General features: G+C 43.1%; 1 long non-coding RNA gene across 1 annotated transcript; it reads left to right on the forward strand.

The window, feature by feature from the left end:
- Positions 1 to 2,607: 2,607 nt before the first annotated feature.
- On the forward strand, positions 2,608 to 6,229 carry LOC135308409 (uncharacterized). Its single transcript, XR_010368845.1, has 3 exons — positions 2,608 to 2,731; positions 4,254 to 4,333; positions 6,117 to 6,229. It is a non-coding gene; the product is annotated as an uncharacterized LOC135308409 (long non-coding RNA).
- Positions 6,230 to 12,233: the final 6,004 nt, after the last annotated feature.

Here is a 12,233-nt window from a genome sequence, read left to right on the forward strand (position 1 = left end):
ATAACAAAAAAAAAAATACCCTCCCAACCCTGGCTACTTCTCGTTCATTCTGATCTGTCCAGAGCTTTTCAAGTGAATGGGAACACGCCGACAAATGCATTCTGAAGAAAATCTCATTTTGACCCTAAATGGTTCTTCACAATTTCCAATTGACGCTGTTGCCATTTCTGCAGGAATTGATGGCTGCCATTGTTATCAGAGCTGACAGGCCCCGGGTAGGTTGCACAATCAGCACAACCTGCCCCAGCCTTTCATTATTCCCAAGAGGCAGGTTCTCATGATATCTCTCTTTTATAGGAATTGCTCATTTCTATTTTGCATTCGACAGGGCTGCCCCGCTCGCTCGTTGCTGGGGTGCCCAGATAAAATGGCTCCTCTGAAGTTCAAGGAACAAAGCTCCCACGCGAGCCCAGAGTGGTTGGCAGCTCCCGTCCTTCCAGCACATTCCACATCAGAGGCTGCTCTGTCTGTGGGAATTAGCAGTTGGGTAATTGCCCAGCATGTGGGTACACTCTGCTCAGCTCTGGTGTTCCAGCAGTGCCTTGCAGACATGCAAGTGTCCTCTAAAAGCAAATCCAAATCAAAGGTTTGGGTAGCTTTTGTGTTTACAAAAAGAAAGAGGACAGTGTTTTTGTTGAGCAGGTTTTTTTCCCTAAAATTCTCTCTCTCTCTTTATCTCAGCTGGAAGAACCTGAAAGGGTGCTGAAACATTCCCCAGATGACCAAACTGGCCATCAGAGAGTAAAATAGGACAAGAGGGGAAAAGGGTGACCAGCTCCCCAGGAGCATGAAGGAGCTGAATGGAAGATGAAGCTCCCAGCAGCCAAGAGCTGTTTTCCTGCGTGAGCACAATTCAGACAACCTTAAAGGGTGATATCCCCCTCCCTTATACATTTTCTAATCTGTAAAACTCCAGCTAGAGGTTCTGCTCAAGCCTGTACCAGGCCTATGGTCTCATGAGTTTCTTGTGTGAGAGACAGCACTAAAGGTAAAAAAAAGGAAAAAAGAAAGGCCTTTTGACTACACCTTGATAAACCTAATCTTTCAGGATTTTACTCTATAAGATTTGCATAATGTCAAATAGGTGATTCCTGGTAGATCTGATAGGAGAACCTCCCTTATAATCCCAAGGCCTTTGTGTTTGTCCCTATCAGATTCTCACAGAATTCTTATTTTGCCTTTGCCTTTAACAGCAGCTGTGCTTCCAGTCTGATTAAAAAAAAAATAAAATTATTTAGCCCAGAATTTAACTCAGAAGTTGTCCTTTATGGAGATAGCTCTCTGTGAGGAGACCGCTGTGGCTGCCAGCTGTGTCTGTCCTGCCCAGGATCTGATCTGGGGTGGGTTTCTCCCCACACTGGACCTTGGGTCAGCTCTCTGAAAGTAGGAGCCACCAAGTGGTGTGCGGGACCAGCTGTATAAATGTAGTTCTGCAGCTGTTCTGTGCTTGCACTTACACAGTTTAGAGGGAAAGTGAGGAGGAGGAATCTCTGCCTCTGCACCAAACTTGGCTTCTCTAGATTTAGTTATGTTTAACCCAGCCTCTGGCAAGTGTTGTAAGTTGACATCCCGAGGAAATCACATTTCTCCATAGCAGAGTGGCCAGTGAGAAATGGGGGTGGTTGCAGCAGTCAGTGAACACCACAGGGATGCAAGGGAAAGTGGGGCACAGGCACACAAAAATGCTGTACCAGAAAAAGCAAAAGAAATATCTCCTCCATCTTCTGGCTTTACATCATAAAGGCAGCCAAAAACCAAGGCTTTTATAGTGTGAGCCTTCTTTCTTTTTTCTGGTGCTTGGAAACATTGTCATAAAAGAAGATCTATTGCTAAATAGATCTTAAAAGAAAAAGGAAAAATCAGCCTTGCAGGTAAATAAAAAAAAATTATGAACATAAAAATTAGTGAGCATATATTGACAGATAAGTAACTCCACAGCCCTTAGTAACATAATCACCATAAATATTTGAGATAAAATTGGCAGACAGGGATAATGTATTTTCTTATTAGATGAAGAGCCATATCTAGAAAAAAATTAAATACTGAAGGAACTGGTAGGCATAACAGCCTTTCTTTGGGCCTAAAGCACAAGCAGCCAACTTCCAGGTAAATAAATGTTGGGGACAATTGTTGTACTTTGATTTAATTACAGTCATCAGTGAAACAATTAGAGCGAAAAGGGTTGCTAAAAATCTCAGAAACAGGTGGGAACGTTCAGGTTTGATTTCCCAAGTCAAGCATTCATGATGATACTGAGTCAGGCTTTCAAACCTTTCCTTCCTCTTGCTGTTCCTGGTCTTACCTTTGCTGCACAGACAGCACTGTCTGTGCAAAGGCACTGGAACAGGATCAGAGAACTGAGTGAATTAAAAACAATTAATGAAAAAAGAATTAAGCTTTTTTTCTTTTTTTCCCTTTTAGGTCACAAGACAGCTGTAGAGGTAGAAGGAAAAGACAGTCCTTGCTAAAAATTTCAACCCCCACTGCTTCCAGAACTACCTCTATGAACAGCTGATGTCTATTTGGCTCAGCTGGACCTGGCATCACTAGAAATTAGCAGGTAGTGGGAAAGGGTTTTCTGGCCAATGTCAATGCACAGAGGACACACAGAGTTGTGGCATGCTGTCCAAAGGCTGTTTGTCATGTGAGCTGGAATTTAAGCTGTGCCCTAGAGAGACCCTGAGGACAGGAGGACTTTTAATGATGGATGGTAGAGAAATTGATACATTTGGTAGGTATGGATCTATCTTTAGGATAGATTGTTTGTTTGCTTTCTCAGAGTTGAATAATGGCCCCCCATCTAATTGTGAGAGACTCAATTTTAATAAATGATTTTGATATCACTGGAGGCCAGATGTGCTATGAGGATAAATACCATATTGCAGCAGCTTTGATAAACCAGACCTTGCTCTTCTGCTAAAACTCAGAAGAAAAAAAACATTCCTGATGAAGCAAGACATTGGATAAGTTTCCTTCTTAGGAACCCATGAAAGATCCAGCATGGGAGGGGTTCAGACATTTCTCACCTGACAGGAAGGCATGTGAGTAGCAGCAGCAAACACAGACTCAGAGCCTATAAACAAGCCAGGTGAGCAGACAACTACACCTGTATATCCTGCCTATTTCTCATCTGTGGAAATTCTTACTTGTAAATTTCCAAGGGTCATGCTGGAGTCTCATAGCCTGACAAAAAACTGGCAGAGGATGCTAGTTCCAGACTCCAGCAATTCTTCCTTGCTTTAAGAGGTTTCACTATTTTTAATGTGACAGAGAAGCTTATTCAGAGGATAATTATCTTGTTTAGAGGACAAATCCCTGCAGTGCACAGTTATCTGGAAATGAGAGAAAATATGTTTTCATGGTCGTTCATCCAAAAGTCCCCAAAGGCTATGGACACACATCCAATGTGGTTCCAGTCCATACACCATGAGTAAAACACAGTGGCCAGAAATCTATTGCCTTCATGGACCTCTCGCAGCATGGCACTGTTATTTGCCCTATAAGTTTTGGGGAAAGGAAAACCTCTGTGCTTTGTGCTTTTGACCTGCCCCGAAGTAAAGCCCTGGCCCAGTTTTTATCTTTAATTCATTTGTTGTGCTGCTGAGATGAAGAAAGTCTTTCACGTCAGAAATTAATTCTTGTTTCACTGAAGACTTCTGCTCTGTGGGAAGCATTATTTAGATGAGTGACCAAAAGGTGATTCAATGGCAGGCATTTATCAGCTGTTAGGGGTAAGGACTTGAACAAGCTGGTGCCACTTATCTCTCCTCCTGCACTGCTGGTCCTTATTCCTGGGGATTTGCTGTCATTACCACTTGTCTTTGTTGCTTCCTCTCACTGTTCGTGGGACTGATGGGCCATATATGGAGCCTGTGTTATCTCTTCCTGTGGTTCAAGCAGCATAAGATCTAGGCTGAAATCACCATTAAGTAATTTTTTGAAGGAGTGTAATTTATATTGTGCTAGAGGCAAAGTGTACCATGCCCTGCTGTCTGCCCTCTGCCTGATTTTGATCCAAAATATTTCCTGGTTTGCCATCAAATACCAGAGTTTTAATGGCACTTGTTGAAAAGAGAAATTTTATTGGATGAAGTAGTTAGAGCTACAAAGTGTCATTCTCAACACTCAGGTTGTCCCTATGAGTCTGTTTGGATTTTTTCTCAAAGCAGACTGGAATACATTTAGATAGTTTCCAGCATGATTCTGTGATGTCCTTTATAGCTCTCTGGGATTTCACCTTTTTTATCTTCCAGTACTGAAAGTTCCTAATACTGGTTGGCCACGGCTACACAAGAAATCCTGCTTTTCATGTGCAGATCCAAGTTTGGACGAGGTACATTTGAATATTTTGGCCTTGAACAGAGCTCTTGAAACCATATACCCTTGAGCTTGCAGCCAGTCATGCTGACAAAGGGGCTGTACTTGACTTTGTGTGAAATCCAAGAGCTGGAATGTTAACTTACGTGAGTCTATCCCATATCCTGCTTGATTTGATATTCTGGGGAATGTCTGAATGAGAAATGACTTCTAATCTTCCTTCAGATACTTTTAGACCAACCCAGGAGGTGTTTTTGGAAGATGTTAAATAGCACATGTTAGCAGTACTACTGTGTCAGTAGATTACAAATATTAGCCCTTTGTAGTTACTACCTTCAAAGTGACAACAAATGAGCCAGATTGGCACATCTATAAGTCATTTGCATTTTCTGTTATTTTTGTACAATTATGTGTTTGAAGAGAGAATGATTATTTTTTCTCTTCTTTTACTTTTTTACCCTCCCCTTCCAAAACTCCCTTAATTACTTTCAGTTCAGGTTGACTTACCATCTTACTCTAGGTAATGAAAGTCAGGTGGGAAATAGTGAAACTTAGTCTAAAGTCAATCAGTCTGTTAAGTTGAATATAAAATGCACTTGTGGTTCATTCACTCTTGGTAGGGAAAAAGAGATGCTGACAATTCACAGTGAACACCTAGAGAAGAAATGAAAAAATAGTCATTAAAGCAAATATCAACACTGCAGATAGAAGAGGGAACAAACACAAGGCATGCTCTCTGAAGTGCTGCTGCATTACAGAAACAGGGGAAATAGTTCACATGAATTTCAGAAGTTTATATCTTTTTTTTTGTTTTCTTGCATCCTGCCCCAGAACCTCCATCAGCCCAGATTATGTGTGACACAAAGAAACAGTGCTGTCATTGCAATTTACATATTTCTGTGCATGAGGTTAAAGTGAGGTGCCCATGACTAAACCTTTCTAGAGCTGTGGAGCACCCTTGGAAGGGAAATGGTTTTGTGGAGGAGACTCAGCTCTATCTCCTCTAGCACAGAGGCAGAGCTGGGAGAGCTTGTGATGTTTTGGGCTGTTGAGAATAACCTGTGTGCTCTTGTGCTTTCAAGCTCTCTTCCCTACCCCGAGGGCTGTAATTGATTGATAGAGGTCTCGGGCAGAGGCTGGCAGCTGCAGCTGGACCTCAGCAGCTTGTCAGGCTGCTCTCACCACCAGCACGTTCCTGCTTTTGGCAGACAATTTTCTAGGATACTCTTTTCTCCCAGCTCTCTGACAAAGCAGTAGTGGAATTGCAGACTCTGCCTCTTCAGCCTGGATCAAGTCAACACCTGTGTGCATGTTCTTCCTTGAGGTGGGACTCACAAGAGAACAATTCTAGTGCCATTGTGCCTTTCCTCCTGTGCTTCACTTTCCTTGACTGTAAGATGAGGGAAAGATTTCCAAACTTGTGCAAGCAGGTAGTTCTGGACCAGCTGCATGCAGAGTGCCACAATGAGGTTAATTGAGCACTGGCTTCCCCGACCTTCTCAACTCCTTAGCTATAAAGATGTGTCTAAGCAGAGAAATTGTCATTTTCAATTCACAGCCTGCACATTAAAGCTCCAGCAAAACTTCCGAGGTAGGGTGACATATGTAAAGTATTGTAACTGCTGATTTCTCTCTGGCTTGCAGGTGTTGGGTTTGTTTTCGGCTCATTGGCATTAATTGGAATGAATTTTAATGAGTTCATGTGGCTTAGAATTGAGGCAGTTATAACTAATTCCATGTGTACATGCCAGATATATGTGTATGAGAAATCTCTTGATCAAATAATTATTTCCTTGCAGGAACAAGAGCTGACAGTGCCAGCAGCTACCTAGTACCAGCCTGGATTATGCAGCCTGAATTAATCTGAGGCTTCAAAACCATCTCCAATTACTCCTAATCCTTGGGACCACAGGCAAGGTCCCTCACCACAATACACTTCAATTTTCCCTCTCTGCAAGGATGTCAGTGCCAGGAGCCACTTTTCAAAAAGGTTTTTGAGATCACTTAATGAACAGTGCAATGTGACCAAATACAGCAATAGAACAGTTTAGGTTGGAAGTCCAGTCATTATCCTAACACTGCCAACCATGTCCCTAAGTGCCACATGTCAGCAGAGTAAGTGGAAATCACTCCAGGAAAGGGATGACAGATTAGCTTTCCATGACTATCATTTAGTGGCATCTGTGAGAGGCAGAGCATGAAGGAAAATTGCACATCTCAGCATCTCTCACAACTGGGGGCTCCATTTACAGTCCTGATAGAATGTCCTGTCCTCATATGAAAAGACAGGGGTGGGAAGGTGGCTCTGTGTTAATTTTTCAGGCTTCTTCTGCCCTTTCTTTGTGCTTGATTTTTTTTTTTTTTCAGATGCAGGGTTTTGTGCTGATGAAGATTAAAAGGTCTGTGTGACCTTCCTTGGTGCAGGCATAGAACAAGTCAGTCAGTGTCAGTATGGCTCTGGCTTTCCTCAGCCTGTTGTGCCAACACCTCATGGTCTCACAGGGAAGAAGGTGGGTGGCTGCTTGAAATGCCCCATTTGTCTCAGTAGGCAGAAGGTGTGAGAGGCTCCTGGATGGCTACAGCACACAGGTATTCTTATAGGAGCTCAAAGTTAAACATCCCTTCTAATAAGGATGAGACACTTACATTTGCATAAGTGTCAGCCTTAATGGACTTCAAAATGCATAAAACAGCACAGGGATCACTCCTGTACAATTGGAGAGGCTGGTGAGATGGGCTGACAGGAGTGGTGCATGTGTCCCTGTCATGGAGGGTTATGCTTGTGATCTACCCCAGCACCTGCACAGGAACCTTAACAAACTGTGCTCCATAACACACCACAAAACAGCCATAAGCTACACAGCCCAACATGACAAACAGCCTCCAGCATGCATATTAAAAGAAATACCATGAAATATGGTGCTTAGACAATTTTCCAAGTTGAAGTGGCTCAGTCAGGGAGGCAGTTGGGCGCTGCTGACTGCCCCTCTGTTCACATGGTTTTAACATGAGACTGGAGAAGCATGACGTAACATTTCTTTTTCCTGGGGATCAGCCATGCTGTATTATCTGGGATGTTACCAAGGCTAAGGAGGAGTACAATTATTGTAGCCCAGCTGCTGTGTGATAACGTACTGATCATCAACATGGTGTTCTGCTCCAGCCTGATTTTGAGCCTGAGCTTTGAGTGTGATTCAGTCTGAGTTTCCCCTGGGTGGGTTCAGAGCTCGCTGTTATTTTACTTAAGCTTGGGGAGGGCTTTCTAAGACATATCTGTTTTCTTGCTGCCCTGACTCTGTGCTGTCTTTTTCCAAACTGGAGGATGTGAGAGCCTGCAGGAGAGTCACGCTGGCTTTGACATGATGAACCAAGACAGGTCTCAGCAGGAATGGTGTAGCTGAACTCGATGTTGGTCCTATGGCAATCCAGTGTAGGAGTTTCTCTGAGAAGATGAGAAAGTGAGTATCCACTGATGGCCAACAGGAAAGGGTCTTAATGAGTTGTTTACCTAGTTTATCTTAGGAAAATGTTCCCACAGAGCTGCCACAATCCCTGACTGGACACTGACAGAAACCTGCCTTTTCTCCCCATGGCTACAGCTGCTCTGACCTCCCACAACCCTTCTTTGGGGATCTCAGCAGGACTCGCTAATTCTGGCTCACCACTGAGCTAAAGCAGAAATGCAGTTACTGAAAGGCTCCAGTAAATCAGAGGGTGGCCAGGGGGCTTGGATCCAATCCAGCTGTCAGTGTAGACACAGCAAATAATATATTGACTGAACTTGTCTATGTCCCTTTGCAGAGATCAGATCCTGGTTCCTGCTTCACAACTACTAACACTGCTCTGACAGAAGTGACTGATGCCTTTAGATCCCAGAGTCACAGTTCAGCTCATGAGCATGACCTAGCCAATGGACTGCAGCATGGTTTTGCAGAAAACTATTTCGTTGCAGTATAGATTTGGTTTCAGACTCTTACATGGGAATGCTAGTTCCTCAGAAAGGTTATTTTGTAGCTGCCTTTATTTTTGTCAAAGGACTTGTTATTTTTTTCATTGGATCTGCTCTGTAACAGCTATGATTATAAATAATATTTAAAATAATTTTCCAGTGCCTTAAAATTCTGCTAATCTGGCCCTTGGTTTATCAAGCTTTGATCCCACAACACCCCTTATCCCTTTTCTTGATGTCAGCAGTAGCCCCATTAGAGCTGGAGTCCAAAAGGTTAATTGACTAAACCATAATTATTGAGTTTCTTCTCCCTGGTGTGAGCTGGGGACATCTTGTGCTAGTGATAAGTGAGTCCTTAGAAAAGAAACCTGGATAGCAGGGAGATAGCTTGCTCATCGACCTGGTAGCCCTGTGTGAGGTGATAGACTCCTGGTTCTGTAAATGTGTTCAGGTTCAGCAGCCTGAGTACTGCCACAGTCTAATCCAGCCCTGTCTAGTTGGCCTGCACACAACTCCATCTTGCAGACAACCTGATTCCTGCAAACCTGTGAGCAACTTTGTGTTGATACCTAGTGGGTCCCTGAGGCAGGACCTGGGGGGACTGTCCAGCTTGGGAGTGCAGGTGGTCACTGTGCTCCCCTTACCCTGAGTGTTCCTCTGGAGCAGCTCTGAAGGAACATGTGGAGTTCTGGTGTGGTTTAGGATGTATGGGTTAGGATACAGGCACCATGATTTCCCAGAGAGGTTTCCAAAGAGTCAACAACAACTGGTCCTGGTGCATGGTGCACTGGACTTTGTGATCCTGAAATGAAAGTGTCTTTGTAACCTCTCTTCTTCAGTGGCAAGGAGCAACATAAGCTCTGCAGCCTTTCCATGTGGAAGGGAAAGGCTGCAGAGTGAGGCTTGGAGGCTGCTGGTGGTAGGAGAGATGCTGTTTTCCTGCTGTGAAACCTTGGTCAGAAGTGGAAACACACGTGCCTTTTAAAAGAGAGTCTGTAGAGTGGAAAAAAAAGGAGCAAAAGAACTCTTTGTCTTTCTCTCTTCTCTCTCTTTTTTTTTTCCCCCTAAGAAGATAAAAACAGCTGTCTCAGCCCAGTAAGGTACATTTGAAATGATTTTGAAAGGCACTGTGGGGAGCTGGACTTCTTCTCTTTAACAATTTTCTGAAGCTAAATAAGAAAAAGCAACAAAACCTGAAACAACGGTGAGGAAGTCCAGAGGCTTCTCACAAAGTTTGCTGGTGAAAGACAAGCTTTCCCTGTGACTGAGAGGGTAACTGCTGGCCAGAACAATCATTCAAGCATCTGAGCAAAGACAGAAGCATATGTGTATGTGTGCATGTGAGAATCCCCTGGACAGCTTTGAGGGAGGAAAAAAGCCCCATTGAAAGAGGCAGGAGGCAGTGTAGGAGTCAGCGTCATCAAATGCTCCCCTTTCTTTCTTTGAAAAATCACACCAGGCTATGCACTTCCCTCACAGATTAGAATGAAAATAATGGGTTTTCTACTGAAGCCCACATGTGATGAAGGAGGCATTTTCTATATATGTATGCATATTTTTATACATAGGTATACAGTGACTATATATATAGTCATATATGTATACATGTATGTATAAGAAATTTTAGGCCATCTATTTAGCAGTTTCTTTTTTATCATATATCAAAATTTTGATCATACATCATATTTCCCTGTGCTTCTTTATGCTGTTTTTTTATGTTTTTGTTGCCCACTAACACATTTTCTATCTTTTCCCCAAATCAGTGGCCAGGTCCTGTCTTTCTGCAACCAGCCCACTCAGAGCCAGAGGTAAAGAAACCCAGGGCTTTGTGTATTGTGAAAGATTTTCTCATTTTCCTGGATAACTGAAAATAAATAGTGATTAGATTAAAACAAACAACTATACACTCCTATACCAAACTACTGAAACTGGACCTGAGAAATGGAGGAGATTGCTGGTGTGGGGCTGTAGTAATCATAGCTTGGCATGATGGAGCACCCTTCAGGCAGAGGAAATAGACCCCCAGCCTGCTCAGTGCTTTATTGCTCCGATCCTGTGGCGCTGTGTTGATTTACCACAGCAGCAGAAGCTGTGTTTTCAGACGTGTGTTAGCAAAATCAATTCCCGCGCTCCGGAGCGCAGGCTGGTGGAGCTGAGCACAGCAGGGGCTCCATGCCCCTGGCAGCAGGAGGATGCTCAGGACAGTGTGAGAGAGATGGAGGAGGCAAACACATGGGGGTGGTGGAACTCAGGATGTAACCAGGCATTAAGTAGGAAACCTCTGCAGTGATTCTGGTGATTCCCCCGGCTCCTTGCTCACCTGATGAAGATCAAAAGCTGCCTTCTACGTGGCCATTTCTGTCCCTCAAAACAGCCTGTCCTGACAGGCTTTTTTGTGGGGAACACCTTCTGATCTTGTGGGTATGACCTTTGGAGCTCAATGTTGTAACAGGGGTTTCTTGCTGATGAATGAATTCAAAGACATTCAAGATGAAGGGTCCCCATCTCCTGTCTCCTGAGGTAATGGCAGGAAAGGCATCAGAAACCAAGGTGATTGGAGGAAGCTGGGAGTGGGTAATCTGAATAAATAAGAAATTCTGTGAGAAATGAAGTGGCTGAAATGTTCTCGATCATCTCTTTTCCCCTTTCTTGTAACACTGCAATCTGAGCAGACTTTCAAATATCTCCTTCCACACAATAGTGCTATGGGGCAAGGAAAAATTCAGCCTATTACTTGAAGCATTAGCAAGTGTGAAGAGAGAGTTTTCCTGAGATGGGACCAGTGGAGTTTGCAAGTTAGCTGAAAGCACAATGAAAAATGCACCACTTAGGGAATGTATAAATAATTCCATACATTATTCTATAGAACATCAAAACACAGAGCCAGCCTCACACGCTTCAGCAGTTTTTGCTTCTGAGTGTTTTAAATGAGTTTGAAACCCTCTCAGATGCTTTTCTTCATAGGTGAATGGCTATCCAATGTACCAAAAGCAAAAATGTAATTAAACTTTAAACTCTTAAAATGCCAGGTACCACTGGGATAACACAGGGGTAAAACATAGTAATTGTTTATATTTACGTCTCGTTACCATTTCCTTTCAGGTGTCTGCCAGAACTGCTACTTGGGAAAGGCAAAAATGTAAGAATCAGTTTGTCTTTGTAAAATCAGAACTTCAAAGTCTTCATTGACTTTCAATGTGGTGTGATCTCATTACCTGCCTGCTGAGAACAGTGCTCTGCTTGACACTGGTAATGCAGGGGAGCTTATTTCCCAGATATTTCAAAGCCCTCCCCTTCCTCTACAGCCCTGGTAGCACTGCACCCCATCTCAGAGCATCTGAGCTTGATGTGTGCCAGGCCTTGAGACTGCACTTTTGAAAGAGAAGAATGAGTCTCTCCCCTCTTTCTCTCAAGTCCTTTCCCAATTTCCCACAGCCATGGCCACTTCAGAGGCATTGGAAATTCCCCTGTCCTGGCGTAAAAATAACATCTCTGGGCTATGTTGTCTGTTTAGTAGGAAGTAAGAAATAAGGTTGTTACAGGAATAAGAACAAAGGAAAGGGTGTTTAAATTACCACAACAAGGAATTTTTTGCTGCCAGGTTACATGACAAATCACGTTAAAAGTGTTACAATCAGCTGTGAGGCCCTGTGTCTCAAGTGTGATGATATACATGCACACACAAGACCCGAATAATCCTACTAAAATTTAAGGGACTTGTTTTAATTTATGAACTGACTTTGACAATATTCTCTAATCTCTGCTCTGTTTGAGAAGAGATGTTTGTTACATTTCCAGTTCTGATTTTAATATGTTAACTGTAACAAAAGATGCAGGAGAGAAAAGCAAATATGAACTAAAGCCTACATTTCTTGAACATTGTCTTATGAGAAGGTAGGAACTTTGTTGTTCTTTGAAGGGATTGCTGTGTGTGTAATTGGCAGAGGCTGCATAGGGACTTTGAGGA

This window comes from Passer domesticus, chromosome 10, assembly GCF_036417665.1.
Source record: "Passer domesticus isolate bPasDom1 chromosome 10, bPasDom1.hap1, whole genome shotgun sequence".
NCBI classification, from domain to species: domain Eukaryota; kingdom Metazoa; phylum Chordata; class Aves; order Passeriformes; family Passeridae; genus Passer; species Passer domesticus.